The 16241-nt window shown below is 42.0% G+C and overlaps 1 protein-coding gene across 12 annotated transcripts in view; it reads right to left on the minus strand.

The window, feature by feature from the left end:
- LTBP1 (latent transforming growth factor beta binding protein 1) overlaps positions 1-16241 on the minus strand; it is a 460290-nt gene that overhangs the window by 360076 nt on the left and 83973 nt on the right. The gene's annotated exons all lie outside the window — the stretch shown is intronic.

Below are 16241 nucleotides of genomic sequence, written 5' to 3' on the forward strand. Positions count from 1 at the left end.
AAAATAGGCCTACGTGCACAGTCCAAAGTCAGCTTGCAAGAGAGGAACCATGAAGAATTTCTAACACTGCTTGAACCAACAACATCTAGAAGAACTTCGATCTTTTTTTCCAAAAACTTCTCTTGCCTATTTTCTTTTTGAAAGAACTGAATGAAAGGCCAGTCTGCCTGCCAAAAGTCTAGGAATAGGCTGTCTTTATATTTGCCATAGACATATCTGAAGTCCTGAAGGCATTCTGTTTTTCAGGGATGTGTCTATTTACAGAAATTCACAACATTTTTCTCAGTCTTGGTCAAAAAGCTTTTACGCTCTTATTTTCTTGCCCCCAAGTCAGTTTCAAAACCCCACTATAATTATATGCTGAAGGAAAAACATTCTCCCCTCCTGCAAAAGCATCTTATGATTTCCTTACCTATCTGGTACAGGAACATGTGAGTACCCCTAGCTGAATACATCCCTGTCCATTTTCCTCTTCTTTAGACCCAGACTTCCTAACCACAAACCTCCCAAATTTGAAGGCTCAGGGTGAGAGTGTTTGGCTCAGCTGTTTTAGTCCCATAGAGGTTCTCTGTCTTGCATCTAGATTTTTCAGTTCAGCCGTTACTCTGGGCACCATGGTCCTAGCAAGTCTAAACCAAAAAAGGAGTCCCTTTAAGGTGTTTGAAATTAGATCCCAAGACTCGCTTGATGTTCCCATGTTCATTCTTTTGATTTATGGGTCTCATTACTGGGGAAGGCTGAAATAGCTCTCTTCTTTCTCTCCACCAGTGGCTTCAAAGCACTGTATGCTTGGTTACCCAAATACATTAAAACTAATTTAAATCATCTTAAGCACCAGTGTGCTCAACAAACCAGAAAAGACTCTGGAATCCAAAATATATGGTCACATTTTATACAGAATAAGATGCAAGGTAGCAAATCCATCAGCATAATGGTATAGGTTGTTAAGGGCACAAGCAAGACATTTCTTAAATGCTGTACTACCTAATACTGCCTTTTAAAGATGAAATTAATGTCATCCTTCAGCTGAAAGGCAAACTTAACGACGATCACTTATAAGGATAACTCCAACTGACCATGAATGTCTACGGCTGTGAAAGGATAAATGCTTACATTTATGTAAACCACAGTATAAGTAACAAGTTGGCACCATTTTCCATTTATCCTTAAAGCACTGTCACTTCAACGCACACATATCATGTTAGTTTCTGTGTTTTATCCCTCGCTACAGTCTATGGGGCTGCAAAGAGTTGGACACAACTGACGCGACCGAGTCTATGCCACGACCAGTAATGCTGAAGAAGCTGAACAGTTCTATGAAGACCTTCAAGAACTTCTAGAACTAACACCCAAAAAAGATGTCCTTTTCATTACAGGGGACAAGAATGCACAAGTAGGAAGTCAAGAGATACCTGGAGTAACAGGCAAATTTGGCCTTGGAGTACAGAATAAAGCAGGGCAAAGACTAACAGAGTTTTGCCAAGAGAATGCACTAGTCATAGCAAACACCCTCTTCCAACAACACAACAGAAGACTCTACACATGGACATCACCAGATGGTCAAAACCAGACTGATTATATTCTTTGCAGCCAAAAATGGAGAAGCTCTATACAGTCAGCAAAAACAAGACCGGTAGCTGACTGTGGCTCAGATCATGAACTTCTTATTGACAAATTCAGACTTAAATTGAAGAAAGTATGGAAAACCACTAGACCATTCAGGTATGACCTAAATTAAATCCCTTACAATTATATAGTTGAAGTGACAAATAGATTCAAGGGATTAGACGTGATAGAGTGCCTGAGGAACTATGGACAGAGGTTCGTGACATTGTACAGGAGGCAGTGATCAAGAACATCCCCAAGAAAAAGAAATGAAGAGAGGCAAAATGGCTGTCTGAGGAGCCCTTACAAATAGCTGAGAAAAGAAGAGAAGCAAAAGGCAAAGGAGAAAGGGAAAAATATATCCATTTGAATGCAGAGTTCCACAGAATAGCAAGGAGAGATAAGAAAGCCTTCTTCAGTGATCAGTGCAAAGAAATAGAGGGAAACAATAGAATGGGAAAGACTAGAGACCTCTTCAAAAAAATTAGAGATACCAAGGGAAGTTTATACACAAAGATGGGCTCAATAAAGGACAGAAATGGTATGGACCTAACAGAAGCAGAAGATATTAAGAAGAGGTGGCAAGAATACACAGAACAACTATACAAAAAAGATCTTCAAGACGCAGATAATCACAATGGTGTGATCACTCACCTAGAGCCAGACATCCTGGAGTGAGAAGTCAAGTGGGCCTTAGGAAGCATCACTACGAACAAAGCTAGTGGAAGTGATGGAATTCCAGTTGAGCTATTTCAAATCCTAAAAGATGATGCTGTGAAAGTGTTGTACTCAATATGCCAGCAAATTTGGAAAATTCAACAGTGGCCACAGGACTGGAAAAGGTCAGTTTTCATTCCAATCCCAAAGCAAGGCAATGCCAAAGAATGCTCAAATTACCACACAATTGCACTCATCTCACACACTAGCAAAGTAATGCTCAAAATTCTCCAAGCAAGGCTTCAATAGTACATGAACTGAATTTCCAGCAAGCTGGATTTAGAAAAGGCAGAGGAACCAGAGATCAAATTGCTAACATCCATTGGATCATTAAAAAAGCAAGAGAGTTCTAGAAAAACATCTACTTCTGCTTTGGTGATTATGCCAAAGCCTTTGACTGTGTGGATCACAACAAACTGAAAAATTCTTAAAGAGATGGGAATACCAGACCATCTGACCTGCCTCCTGAGAAATCTGTATGTAGGTCAAGAAGCAATAGTTAGAAGTAGACATGGAACAGCAGACTGGTTCCAAATCAGGAAAGGAGTACGTCAAGGCTGTATATTGTGACCCTGCTTATTTAATTTATATGCAGAGTACATCATGAGAAATGCTGGGCTGGATGAAGCACAAGCTGGAATTAGGATTGCCGGGAGAAATATCAATAACCTCAAATATGCAGATGACACCACCCTTATGGCAGAAAGTGAAGAAGAACTAAAGAGCCTCTTGATGAAAGTGAAAGAGGAGTGAAACAGCTGGCTTAAAACTCAACATTCAGAAAACGAAGATCATGGCATCTGGTCCCACCACTTCACAGCAAATAGATGGGGAAACAATGGAAACAGTGACAGACTTCATTTTGGGGGGCTCCAAAATCACTGCAGATGGTGACTGCAGCCATGTAATTAAAAGACCCTCGCTCCTTGGAAGAAAAGTTATGATCAACCTAGACAGCGTATTAAAAAGCAGAGACATTACTTTGCCAACAAAGTCCGTGTAGTCAAAGCAATAGTTTTTCCAATAGTCATGTATGGATGTAAGAGTTGGACTATAAAGAAAGCTGAGCGCCAAATAATTGATGCTTTTGAACTGTGGTGTTGGAGAAGACTTTTGAGAGCCCTTGGACAGCAAGGAAATCCAACCAGCCCATCCTAAAGGAAATCAGTCCTGAATATTTATTGTAAGGTCTGATGCTGAAGCTGTAACTCCAATACTTTGGCCACCCGATGTAAAGAGCTGACTCATTTGAAAAGACTCTGATGCTGGGAAAGATTGAAGGCAGGAGGAGAAGGGGATGACAGAGGATGAGATGGTTGGATGGCATCACCAACTCAATGGACGTGAGTTTGAGTAGACTCCAGGAGTTGGTGATGTACATGGAGGTCTGGAGTGCTGCAGTCCATGGGGTCGCAGAGAGTCAGACACGACTGAGCAACTAAACTGAAGCAACTGAGCATGCATGCCTGGACATTTATACTAAACTGACAGTTTCAAGATAAAACAAAATTAGGAAGACCTACAACTGAATTAGGACCCGTTAGACCATGTCTTGAAACAAAAGCATGACCAAAAACCTTGACACCACTTTTCCTTGCTAAAAACCACATCACAATATGAAATTCAGTAAAAATTGTTTCTTAATGTGCCATTAATGCCAGCTGCCAAGTCGCTTCAGTCGTGTCCGACTCTGTGCGACCCCATGGACTGCAGCCTACCAGGCTTCTCTGTCCATGGGATTCTCCAGGCAAGAACACTGGAGTGGGTTGCCATTTCCTTCTCCATTAATGCAAGCTATCACCTTGAAATACAGATATTCAAAATTGGTCTTCTTGCATTATTTACTATATAGCAGCTATGTATAATTCTATATCTGGAAAAATATTCTAGAATATTCATCTTTTGAAAAAGAAAAAAAATACATGCTCGATTTCATAGGAAGAACTAGGTTTAAAACTCATTTGAGTTGTTTTAGTCCCGGCTTTTCTCAGACAAATCATTTAGACTTTGGACCCTTTAGTTTCTCATCCATTGAGGTAGGATAAGTTCACTTCCAATTTCCTGTAAGAATCTATAATCAATGGTCTTTTACAGGCATTAACCTCTTTGAAATAATAACATTCAATGCTAAGTAGAACTCCATGACTAAATGCTCATTACTTTCATAAATACTGGCAAGTTTCTATATACATCCTTGTAAATCATTATTACAAAGTCTCCAAGAACTTTAGAAACACCATAAAATACTGCTCATTTAACAGTTACCACTTGAGGAAGTAGAGAAGTCCAAGTTTACCCAAGCCAAAGTAACTAGAATCCAAAGACAGAAATATTTTTAGTTCTAAGTTCTTACCTAGGAATCAAGCTGAAAAAGCTCCCAATGGCCAAAGGTGGGATAATTTCAACAAAATAATGATCAAAAAACCAGAAGAATAAAATGAGGATAAATTAACATAAGTAAATGATTGAATAAGTGGGGGAGAAGGGACAAACCCCTGAATTACAAACAATCCATGAAGATACATCCCTGTTTCCTTCTTCCAGAGAGAGAACTTAATCTCCTCCCCATGAGTGTGGATGGTATTCAGTGATTTGATTCCAAAGCACAGAGTATGAAATGTGGAAATATTAATTTTACAGTAGGCAAATCTGACAGACTATACCTTAATCCAGTGGTCAAGGTAAGTATCGCCAGTGTTAACTCAAGTTTCTTTCACAAACACTCTTGTGTGATATGATGAAAAAGGCACTTCACCTTTGCAGTATTCTCCCAAACCCATAAACCTAGTCTATTCATAAGAAAACACTGATAAACCCAAATTGAGAGACATCCTACAAAATACTTTCAAAAGTGTCCAGGGAAGACTGAAAAACTGTCGATTATAAGAGGTCAAGGAGACATGAAGTGTCACCCTGGAATGGATCCTGGAACAGAGAGAGAACATTCATGAAAAAACCAGTGCAACCAGAATAAAATCTATAGCCTGTAACACTATGCCAATGTGGCTTTAAGTTTTGACAAATGTACCATCGTTATACAAAATGTAACATCAGGATAAACTACATGGGAACTCCCAGTATTATCCTTGCAACTTTTCTGTAAAACTGAAGTTATTAATATTAATAAATGGGTTTTTTAAAAAACATTTAGAGTCAAATGTACTACATGGGTGATTCATCCATATCAACTCACTCCATTAAAATATGCCAATAATTCAGGGAATTTTAAAATATGGCAAATAAACATTTTAACACCTCAAAGATATTCCCTAGAGAATATTTTAAGAGATACACCCACCATTTTAAAGTACTATTTCACAGTAACTCATGATTTTGTGGAATAACAAAATAAGAAAAGCCTCCCATTTTCCATAAAGGAAAACTCTCCTCAATGCCAGAAATACCTATTAGGTACTTGGACTTCCTCACCTTCAACTCCAGGACTGAACCATAAAGGACAGGACTGAGAAAGGAATGCAGAAAATTGTCAAGTCAATGACCTCATGCAGAAATTATCTTCCTGAAAGTCAAATAAGAGAGAACACGGCAATTCAACCTCTTGTGCAATATGAGATTTCCCACAACACAAGGAAGGCATCTAGTATTTGTGCCTTAGGCAGACATTGGCTTAGGCGATGCTCTGAGCAATCAGTGCCCCTTTCCCTGCCGGACTGCACAGGGGAGAAAAGTGGAGAAGCCGGAGAACGGAGAAGCGAGCTTCAAGACCTGCCCTTCCGTCAACTGTAGGGCAAGGAAGGATGAGCACCCCATGAGTCAGGCAGACACCACCAAAGATAAGCAGGGCAGTGACAACATCCTGTGTCTGCCCCAGTATTTTCTTCTCCCCAGGCACCTAGAGGGGCTACATTTCCAGCCTTCCTTGAAATTAGAATAGGACTTTGTAAGTCCTCCCCAATAGGCATGTGAGCAGAACTTTCTACTTCTAATTATAGGCAAGTGAATGTCGTTCAGTCATGTTCAACCCTTTGGGACCCCATAGACTATACATGGAATTCTCCAGGCCAGAATACTGGAGTGGGTAGCTATTCCCTTCTCCAGGGGAATCTTCCCAACCCAGGGATCAAATACAGGTCTCCCACATTGCAGGCGGATTCTTTACCGGCTGAGCCACAAGGGAGGCCCAACAATACTGGAGTGGGTAACCTATCGCTTCTCCAGCAGATCTTCCCAATCCAGGAATCGAACTGGGGTCTCCTGCATTGCAGGCGGGTTCTTTACTGGTTGAGCTACAGGGAAGCCCAATTATAGGCAAGGGTGAGACAATTCCATATACTAAACCCAATGAACTGGACACTTAAAATGGATGAATTGTGTGACATGTTAGTACACTCTTTTAAAAGATCTTACCAGGAAAAAAAAAAAGTGGGTATGAATCTTAAGCTCTCTTTCCTGAACTCAGAGTTGGAAGTGAAGAAATACAGGATGAAGGGCTGCAAAATGGAAGCAAGTGGGCTTTGATTCACTCGGGATAAGGGTCAGCATGAGTCACAGGGCCACCCCAGACTGTTACATGAATGTGTTAAGGTACTGAGATTGTACTTGTTACTATAGTGAAACCTGGTCTACCCTCATTAATGCAAATATAGCTCAAGCTTTCCTGGTTAGTATGATACTAAAGGTAAATATCTCCAGTGGGCACTCATTTCTTACCCATCCCTCTATCCTACCCCAAACCTCAGAAGACTGAAAGTAGTCCATGCACCACTTCCTCCTTCCATCAACCCTACTCCCAACAGAGACTGAAAGAGAAGGGGAATTTTTTAGTCTAGTTTGGGATTGGAGTCTAAAACTGAAAAAGTCCCCAAAACCATGGAATTTAACCAAAATGTTGGATTTTGACAAAGTGTAATTCTAAAACAGCAGTTATGAAAAATAAAACCATTTATTGTTAAAGACACCTCAATAAATCTATTTCCCTTAGCATCTCAGTCTCTGCCTTGTGCTAAATCTAGGCTCTAGGTATCTTCCTTTTAGACAATTTAAGTTCATTGTCAACAAAAAGCATGGTTGCAAAATAGTACAACAGGTCCCTAGACTCACATATGATACTGCTGCTGCTGCTAAGTCGCTTCAGTCGTGTCCAACTTTGTGCAACCCCATAGACGGTAGCCCACCAGGCGCCCCCATCCCTGGGATTCTCCAGGCAAGAACACTGGAGTGGGTTGCCATTTCCTTCTTCAGTGCATGAAAGTGAGAAGTGAAAGTGAAGTCGCTCAGTCGCATCCGACTATTCGCGACCCCATGGACTGCAGCCTACCAGGCTCCTCCATCCATGGGATTTTCCAGGCAAGAGTACTAGAGCGGGGTGCCATTGCCTTCTCTGAGACTCACATATGATACTAGACAGTGACAATTTGGATTTTTTAAAATACACTTCTCCTAGATTTCAATAAAGGAGTTTCTTTGTTTTGTCAATATCTTCCCATTCACTTTTGGATAGAAAATGTTTAAATATGTCTAAAGAATCTAACAATCCTAGCTAGATATGAACATTAAGAATGGCTCACAATTTAATGAACATTAGCAGATATCTCTTTCAAAGAATCAGCCCACCATTAAACATGTTTTCACCTAAAGCTTTCCAAATAGCACATGTGCATATATTTGGCTATCAGCAAAATATGGATTATAAGAGCTCATGGTTATCTCCCACAGTGACAACCAAATGACATGGCTTTCTAGTAGACAGCCAGAATGCTGCCCAGGTCCTGGCTGAAATGTCATGGTTCTGGAGAGAAAAGCACACGCAATGACACAGAAGCCTGTCCACCCAAAGCAACAGCTTGAGACCAGGCTATGCCCTTAAAAGCAATGACTGTAAAACTCGACTGACATATGCAAAGCTGACTCCCAGCTTCACACACATCTGTTTAAAATTCAAACAGCTTGTGCAAACCATGGATTGGTATTCCAATAAAACTGTAAGGGACTGTATTCATTTAAAAAGGAAATGAACGTATGTGCCTATGGTTCGACATTTCCTGGGGAGAGCTGACAGGCCTGCTCAGACTGAGATGCCTGTAAGCCTAGTAGAACAAGCAAGGTGTGGGAGCAGAAATCAGCCCGCTTTTGATAAGAAAGCACCAGCATCCTCAGGCCCATGAAACACCAAGGCTGCAGATCCCCAGCAACTTCACAAAGATCCTGAAACTTGAAAACATGGGTTCTGGAACCCAAGAGTAGCCCCAAAGGCAACTGAGCCATCACAAACAAAACCTAGCTCTGAGCTGATATACTGACAAGTACATCTAGATAAGTCTCCATTTCAGCAATGGCAGGACCACGTTAGTTGGGATGAAGGTACCTGCTTTCATGGCACTTTCTCTGCCTTAACTCACTGAACTTCACAGTAAGAGGGACCATGCTCATCTTCTGACTTGAAGAAACTTCATAACTTGCTCAGTGTTAGTCACTCAGTCGTGTCCAACTCTTTGCAATTGCCATGGACTTTAACCCACCCAGCCTCCTCTGTCCATGGAATTCTCCAGGCAAGAATACTGGAGTGGGTTGCCATTCTCTCCTACAGGGGGACTTCCCAACCCAGGGATCAAACCTGGGTCTTCCACATTGTAGGCAGATTCTTTACCATCTGAGCCACCAGGGAAGCCCCAGATTATAAAGCTCGAATGAGGCAAAGAAGAACCCTGACCCCAAATGTTCTAAGTCCAGGGCTTTTTCTCTAGACCAATACTCTCCTACTCCACTTTTAGGACATTCAGGTGACAATACAGATTCAGAGATGAGTTTCCCTGGGGCTCAGATGGTAAAGAATCTGCTTGCAGTGCAAGAGACCCAGGTTAGATCCCTGGGTTGGGAAAGTACCCTGGAGAAGGGAATGGCTACCCACTCCAGCATTCTTGCCTGAAGAATTCCATGGACAGAGGAGCCTGGCTGGCTGAAGTCCATGGGGTCACTTTCACACATGGAATAACTTCTATTCTCTGAGTGGCTGCCAAAAAGTAAGTAGTAGCACCTTGGTCTCTCTCTGTCTGGAAAAGATTGATTCCAGAAAGAATACACAATTCACCTATATGCTGGCTATCAAAACACGTCAGTTAACAATTACACATTCTTTAAAATATAGGACTCCAACTATTTTTTTTAATGAAGGAAGTAGAGGATCCTGAAGCCAGTCAGACATATAAACCATGAGATTAGATGATCTCCACTTTCAGCTTCACGGTAAGGTTCCCGACTGCGGCTGTTTTAAAGCTGCACTAACTCTGCCTAACACATACTTGAAATGAGGCTAGTTCAAACCATATGAAAGTGTAAAACTACACACTGGTTTTCAAGACTTAGCATGGAACCACCACTATAAGATCTCATTTTCTATTGACGACATGAAATAAGGTTTTCGATATATGAGGTTACACAAAGTAAATTGAACAATTTCATCGTTTTGCTTTTTAATATGGCTACTAGGAAACTTAAACTTACATACGTGGCTTGCATCATATTACTATTGGACAGTGCTGTGGTGAGGGCAGAAGCCACGATCAAAACTCTCGCTGCCAGAGATGGCGCAACAAGCCACGCAGAACCTCTGCAAGGTTCTCCCGCCATCCCTCCCGGCTGCCAGTCAGAGCCTCATCAGCGGGGCACAGAGGAGGCACTCCTGTAAAAGCCCTCCCCGCTCCTCCATGGCCCAGCCCACACCTGCCAGACTCTCAGATGAGCAGGGGCCCCACTCCATCTATGGGGTGCTGCTGTCTCTTCTTCTTCTTTCCCCTCTCTGGTCACTGCTGCCACCTTTCCAAGCGCAGGAAAGACCAAGGGATATCTCAGGGAATTTTCAGTCTCTCCAGACCCAGATGATTTTGTAAGTTCCCAGCACATTTCCTTCTGTACATCAATGGCCTCCCAACTTTTATGATCATATACCACATTAGAAATAGCTTAGCTCAACCCCCAATATGTGGTTATTTATAAATTACACACATGTTCTAATGCATTAATATGTATATTATACAAACAGAAATTTGGAAGCTGAGATAAAGATGAAATAAAAAATTTTTTAAATAATTTTACTGCATTTATCTTTTTTTGTTCTCACTAAAAACACTTTAGTGAATATAACATAGCCATCTGTTTCATTTGTTTTTTTAAAATCTCGGTTTAACACTTTTTGATGAAGCAGCTCAAAGGTCTAAATTCAGTGTATTTCAATATTTAGCTTCAAGGTCTTTCTCTATTTAGCTAAAATAGATACCTGACAAAGACAGACACAGAAAGAAATGTGCTTACAAAGTCCTCCTGTTTCAATCTCATATGCTAATTACTCAGTCTTGAAAATAAAAGAACTTTCTTTTTTCCCTGTCAGGCAACTCATCTTGCAAACTAATTGGAAGATGTTTTAATTCAGTTTGAAAATCTTTGTTTGAAAGATTTGAGTTTGTTTCCAAGATTTAAGTACACAGATACGAGTTTTATACATAAACACTACTGTTTTCCAATGAAAATCATGTAACAATGGAAATACCTCTACATACTTATTTCTTAAATGTTCTTTCCACTATTAAGTATTTACAGGGCAATAATATCATAGCCATACACTGTATAAAGCGCCAGCTATTTTGAAATGCCTGTCTTTGCAAGAAAACTTCTTAATCCACATTCAACAACTCCCCTTTAAATAATTTGCTACAGTTACTATCTGTAGTACAAAAGATTATGAAGTTCACTCCCCATGTCATTATGAAGTATGTAAGACCTTTTGGCCATTTAAAATGGTATAACCTGTAAATCTTTTCAATTGGGTAGAGATAAACTTCTATCAACAAAGACAGCCCCCATGATGACAGAGTACACTCTTCCCTTAAAATGCTGAGGCTGTAAACCCTACCTTCTCTAATTCGGATCAATGAAGGCACCAGGGTCAGAATATCTACTGACTGACCATCAGTAAAGTTTAATTCCCATTTTTCAGACAGAAGCATGTATAAGTGAAATGTCCACTTTTCCTGCATCCTAGTGGAAAGTCTTACACCAGTCCAGAGTACAAGCATCTCATTTTGGAAAGAGCTGCTGTGGACAGCAATGTGCCAGGCCAACATCTGACTGTTGCAACCACTTCTAACCCAGCCTGTTTTCCTCTCCTAGAAGCCAGCAACACTGCTCACCTCCAGGAGAAATCTGGAGCTCCTGAACTGCACTCCCAGAATCCCATCACGGTTCTACTTCTGTCTTTCCTGCCAGTCCTTCGTTGCACACAAAGGAATGGGTTCCAATATGGTCATACACTTTCTTGTACTGAATAAACGGTCTCAATCTCTTTACACCAATTATGGTCACACACCTCCTTGTACTGAATAAATGGTCTTAGTCTCCTTCCACCAAGACAACTTGTTACCTGAAACCCCTAGCTTCCAAACTCCTGATGGCTTTTTCTGTTCTCTTCACAGCCGACCTCTGGAATACACCACTCCAAAATGGCACCAGGTAACCGCATGTGGCTCTTACCTTGTTTATCCCACATGGTTTGTTTTTTCTTTAACAGCTACTTAATAAGACGTCCAAAGCACTTTTCCCTCTGAACATTTAAAAAGATGTTCTACAAAACAGGTATAAATCTATACTGAGTCACCTCATCTGACCCTAACCCTCTTTCTGTCTCTACAATACACACGCCCCCTCCCCACCAAGGTTTTCCCAAAATACCATTTCACTTATGCTGTATTCTCATCCTCACTTGTATCTAATTCCCTTAATAGAAATACCCCATGTGAAATAGTCTCAGACCATTTCTCCTCAAATTCCCTCCCCTTAGCAAGTGCTTACACATTTTCTTCCAACTAAAAGGCCACTTCCCCCACTTTCAACCTTCCCATCCATCCACAGCTAAAACCTGCCACCCAATCAAAACCACTCTCCTTCCAACAGTCTCCATCAGGCTTTGTGTTCTTCTTGTGGATGCCATGTCTTCTCAAAAAGACTGCACTGTACACCGTTTTATCTCCAATAAATAGCATGTGCGTGCGAGTGTGCATGCTCAGTCATGTCCGACTCTGCAACCCCAAGGAGACTGCACCCCGCCAGGCTCCTCTGTCCATGGGATTTTCCCGGCAAGAAGACTGGAAAGGGTTGCCATTTCCTCCTCCAGGGATCTTCCCAAACCAGGGATTGAACCCACATCTCCTGTGTCTCCTGCATTCGTAGGTGGATTCTCTACCTCTGAGCCACCAGGGAAGCCCACACCATATATCATGGAACAGGACATAGACCAGGCTCACCCTGTAAGTTGGGTTAATCTTTATTAAACACAAAAATATAGTTTTTGTAATTGTAGAAATATCATCCAGAACACACATTATCTGGGGTACTTTTTTCATTAAGTTAAAAGGCATTTTCTTGGCCAATTATTAATTGTGTTGGGAAGAGAATCAAAGCCGCCTCTACGAGAGCTGAAAAGACTCCTGGCTCAGTCCCACTACTTGAATGTACACCTAATTTCATCTGACGCAGGACTTCCTGCCATAATGTTTTCAAGCTGAGACATGGAACGTTTGCTGTGCCATTGCTACAGTGAAATTTGCCAAGCACGCCCTCTAGGGCAGTGTTTCACAGCCATCTGGGGATTAGAGGGCTCTTTGAGGCTGAGGAAAGCAATGTAACAACCCCCATAAAAATACTCATATACAAAAGTGTATGACAGTGCTAAGGGAAGGGGGATCAGATGCCCCAAAGGCCTCGAATCCCAGTCAACGTAGAAAAAGAAGCCTGGGTGGTTTCCCCAGCATCAAAGGACCTGGAAGTCAGCCGACAGGGAGAGTTTTATCATTGTACAGACTCCTTCCCAGAAGTTTTTACGTAAGTCAGATAATAAATTGATATTTTTAAAGGAAAAACAACTGCCAGTATAGCTGTCAATATTGAGGCATAGATTAAGGCATCCTTACCCTTCCTAGAAGTATTTGATATCTGCTTAGATGACTTGAGGGTTACAAAACTAATTTGATGTCACTGCGCAGTGATACAGACCTCCCACTGGTCTTGCCTTATCCAGTTCCAGGCTGAAAAAACTGAGCATCTCACAGCCTCCCTGCATTTCTTCTTGTTGCTGTGCAACTGCTTTTATCATCAGAGTAAACCATCCTTTGATATCTCTAACCCTCCTAGTTTCCACTGGCAACTGAGCAAATCCGTTTTCCTTTTTAGGCTGAACATCAAAGTCCCTCCTGTGCTTTCTGGCTTCCCTCTCTCCTCCTTTCCTCTGTCCTCCTGCCTCAAAACCACATTGAGCCACGTCAAATCTCATTACCACTCGTGTGCCACTCAGGATCAAAGTCCTTTTCAGTTTCCCTTGGCAATCACTCCTAGATCATCTTCTCTGAAGTACTTTATCAATGGTTTACATCAAAAGGCAATGAAAACCTTATTGACTAATGCTTGAGAAGGAAGTTCTCTTCAAGATCAGTCATATCAATAAGAAAGTCAACAGCCCAATTAAGAACATGGGTGAATGAGCCCAACATTTCAAAGAAGATACATGGATGGCAAGTAAGCATATGAAAAAATGCTCAACATTTTTAATCTTTGTTAAAATTCACATTAAAGCCACAATGAGAAACCACTATACGCCTATTTGAAAGGCATAAAGAAAAAACCAACACTACCAAGTACTGGTGAAGATGTGAATTTACTGGATCTCACACTGCTGTTAGGAAAGCAAAACAGCAGAGTCACTGGAAAGCAGTCTGTCAGCTTCCTGGAAAACTAAACATACACTTATCAAACGGCCTCATCCAGTTCACCCATCCCTGGAGGCTCAGACGGTAAAGAAGCTGCCTGAAATGCAGGAGACCTGGGTTCGATCCCTGGGTTGGGAAGATCCCCTGGAGAAGGAAATGGCAATTCACTCCAGTAGTCTTTCTGCCTTAAGAATCCCATGGACAGAAGAGTCTGGTTAGTTAACTCCACAGACAGAGGAGCCTAGTGAGCTAAAATCCATGGAGTCCCAAGGAGTTGGAGCAACTAACACTTTCACTTATTCAAATAGATGTGTCTGGTACAAATTTCCTTCCTTGTATTTATCACAGCGCTCTAGAATTATTTCTAGATACTTTCATTTGTGTGTGTGTGTGTGTGTGTGTGTGTGTAGTTGGCACTCCATATCTGAGGGTTCCACAACTATGGTTTCAGCCAACCATGGATGGATCAGCAGAGAGCGACTGTACTACACCACTTTACATAAGGGACTTGAACATCACAGATTTTGGTGTCCATTTTGGGGTATTTGGAACCAATACCCCAGAGATGGAGCTATTCCTGGATACATACATGCCTTATATTAAATGATGAGTCTTTTAAGGGTAACTATCCTGTCCTATATATCTTTTTATCCTTTGCTTATGTCTTAACACAAAGCTTGGCATCTGAGTGTTCACTGAGGGTTTGCTGAATAAATAGAAGCATGAATGATATTTATCATGTGCTCCATTCCAAACAAGGCACTGGGAATACAGACCATGGAAGAGATGTGGTCTCCGTCTTTAGAAACCCATCCCGCTAGAGAAACAGGCTTGACCAGAGAAAATGGTGAACACCACACTGTAGATGACTGACCACCAGCTGTGTTAAGTGACATGGTAATAAACAGCTCTCCAACGCTGGTTGTAGTCAGACAGGCTTGGGTTCAAGGTCTGATTCTGGCTTACAAGCTGTCACTTTGGCAGGTTACTTGATGCTTCTGTAACAAATTTCCATAATCTATAAAAAGACCAGGTTAACGATGGGGTTGTTGAAAGGCAGTCTGACAGTCAACTGGTAGGTATCAGTACAGTGCTACCATAGTAAAACTGTTGAAATTCTTCCACAGGAGATGGCAAATAGGTGCTGTCTTGAGCCTCCCAAGTGCTGTTCCCCACCAGGAACCTTCCTCAAAACTCCCTACAATTCACCACCAAAAGAATAACCTCCAGGACAGCAGGTGACCTTGGGGACCCTGTCTGCCCACACCACAGCTGGCTGTTCTAACTGCTTCATGCCCGCATTGTACAGCAATGATGTGAACATCACCTGTTAGGAGAACGTGCATGCAAAACACCAGATGAGTTGTAAACACTGTTCTCAATAAATGGTGCTAAGCTGCTGCTAAGTCACTTCAGTCGTGTCCGACTCTGTGCAACCCCATAGACGGCAGCCCACCAGGCTCCCGTCCCTGGGATTCTCCAGGCAAGAATGCTGGAGTGGGTTGCCATTTCCTTCTCCAATGCATGAAAGTGAAAAGTGAAAGTGAAGTCACTCAGTCGTGTCCGACTCTGTGCGACCCCCATGGACTGCAGCGCACCAAGCTCCTCCATCCATGGGATTTTCTAGGCAAGAGTACTGGAGTGGGTTGCCATTACTGTCAAAGTGCAAGGAAGGCTCTTAGGAATTGAATCATACCTGACAATTCAAGGGGCTTTGACAGAGAGATGAAGAGACCACAAAAGCAAAGCAGAAAAAGATTATGAGGGATGGGGGTGAGATGAGAAAGAGGTAAAAGTGAGCAGACTGTGCCAGGAGGAGAGGGAGACGTGGGCTGGAAAGCAATGAAAAGTAAGGCTGAGCAAAGGTAGATGAGACCGTATTATGGGAAGACTCTGAAATGGGTTTAGGTTTGATGGAGTGGGAAATGGTACACTCTTCTTTCAACTGCTAAAGCCCTGCAGCAAAACCTCTCCCATCACCTTTATCACAATGACATACTATTCTCTGTATGCACACATGCCTGCCACTGAACTCGGAGCTCCCTAACTGCAAGGAGGGGACTCTGGTCCTCACCAGCTGGGAGAAGCTCTCTCTGGAGATGAAGTCCACTCAATGCCCACTGCTCCAAGCGCCTGGGTGCACACCTCTCCTCAGATCCCCTGTCAATTCCCTCTGACAGGCTTCCTTCCCCTGCCTGCAGACCCTCA

The sequence above is a fragment of the Bos grunniens genome, chromosome 11, assembly GCF_055505025.1.
Source record: "Bos grunniens cultivar Pamir isolate PY7600 chromosome 11, Bosgru_T2T1.0, whole genome shotgun sequence".
Classification (NCBI taxonomy): Eukaryota; Metazoa; Chordata; class Mammalia; order Artiodactyla; family Bovidae; genus Bos; species Bos grunniens.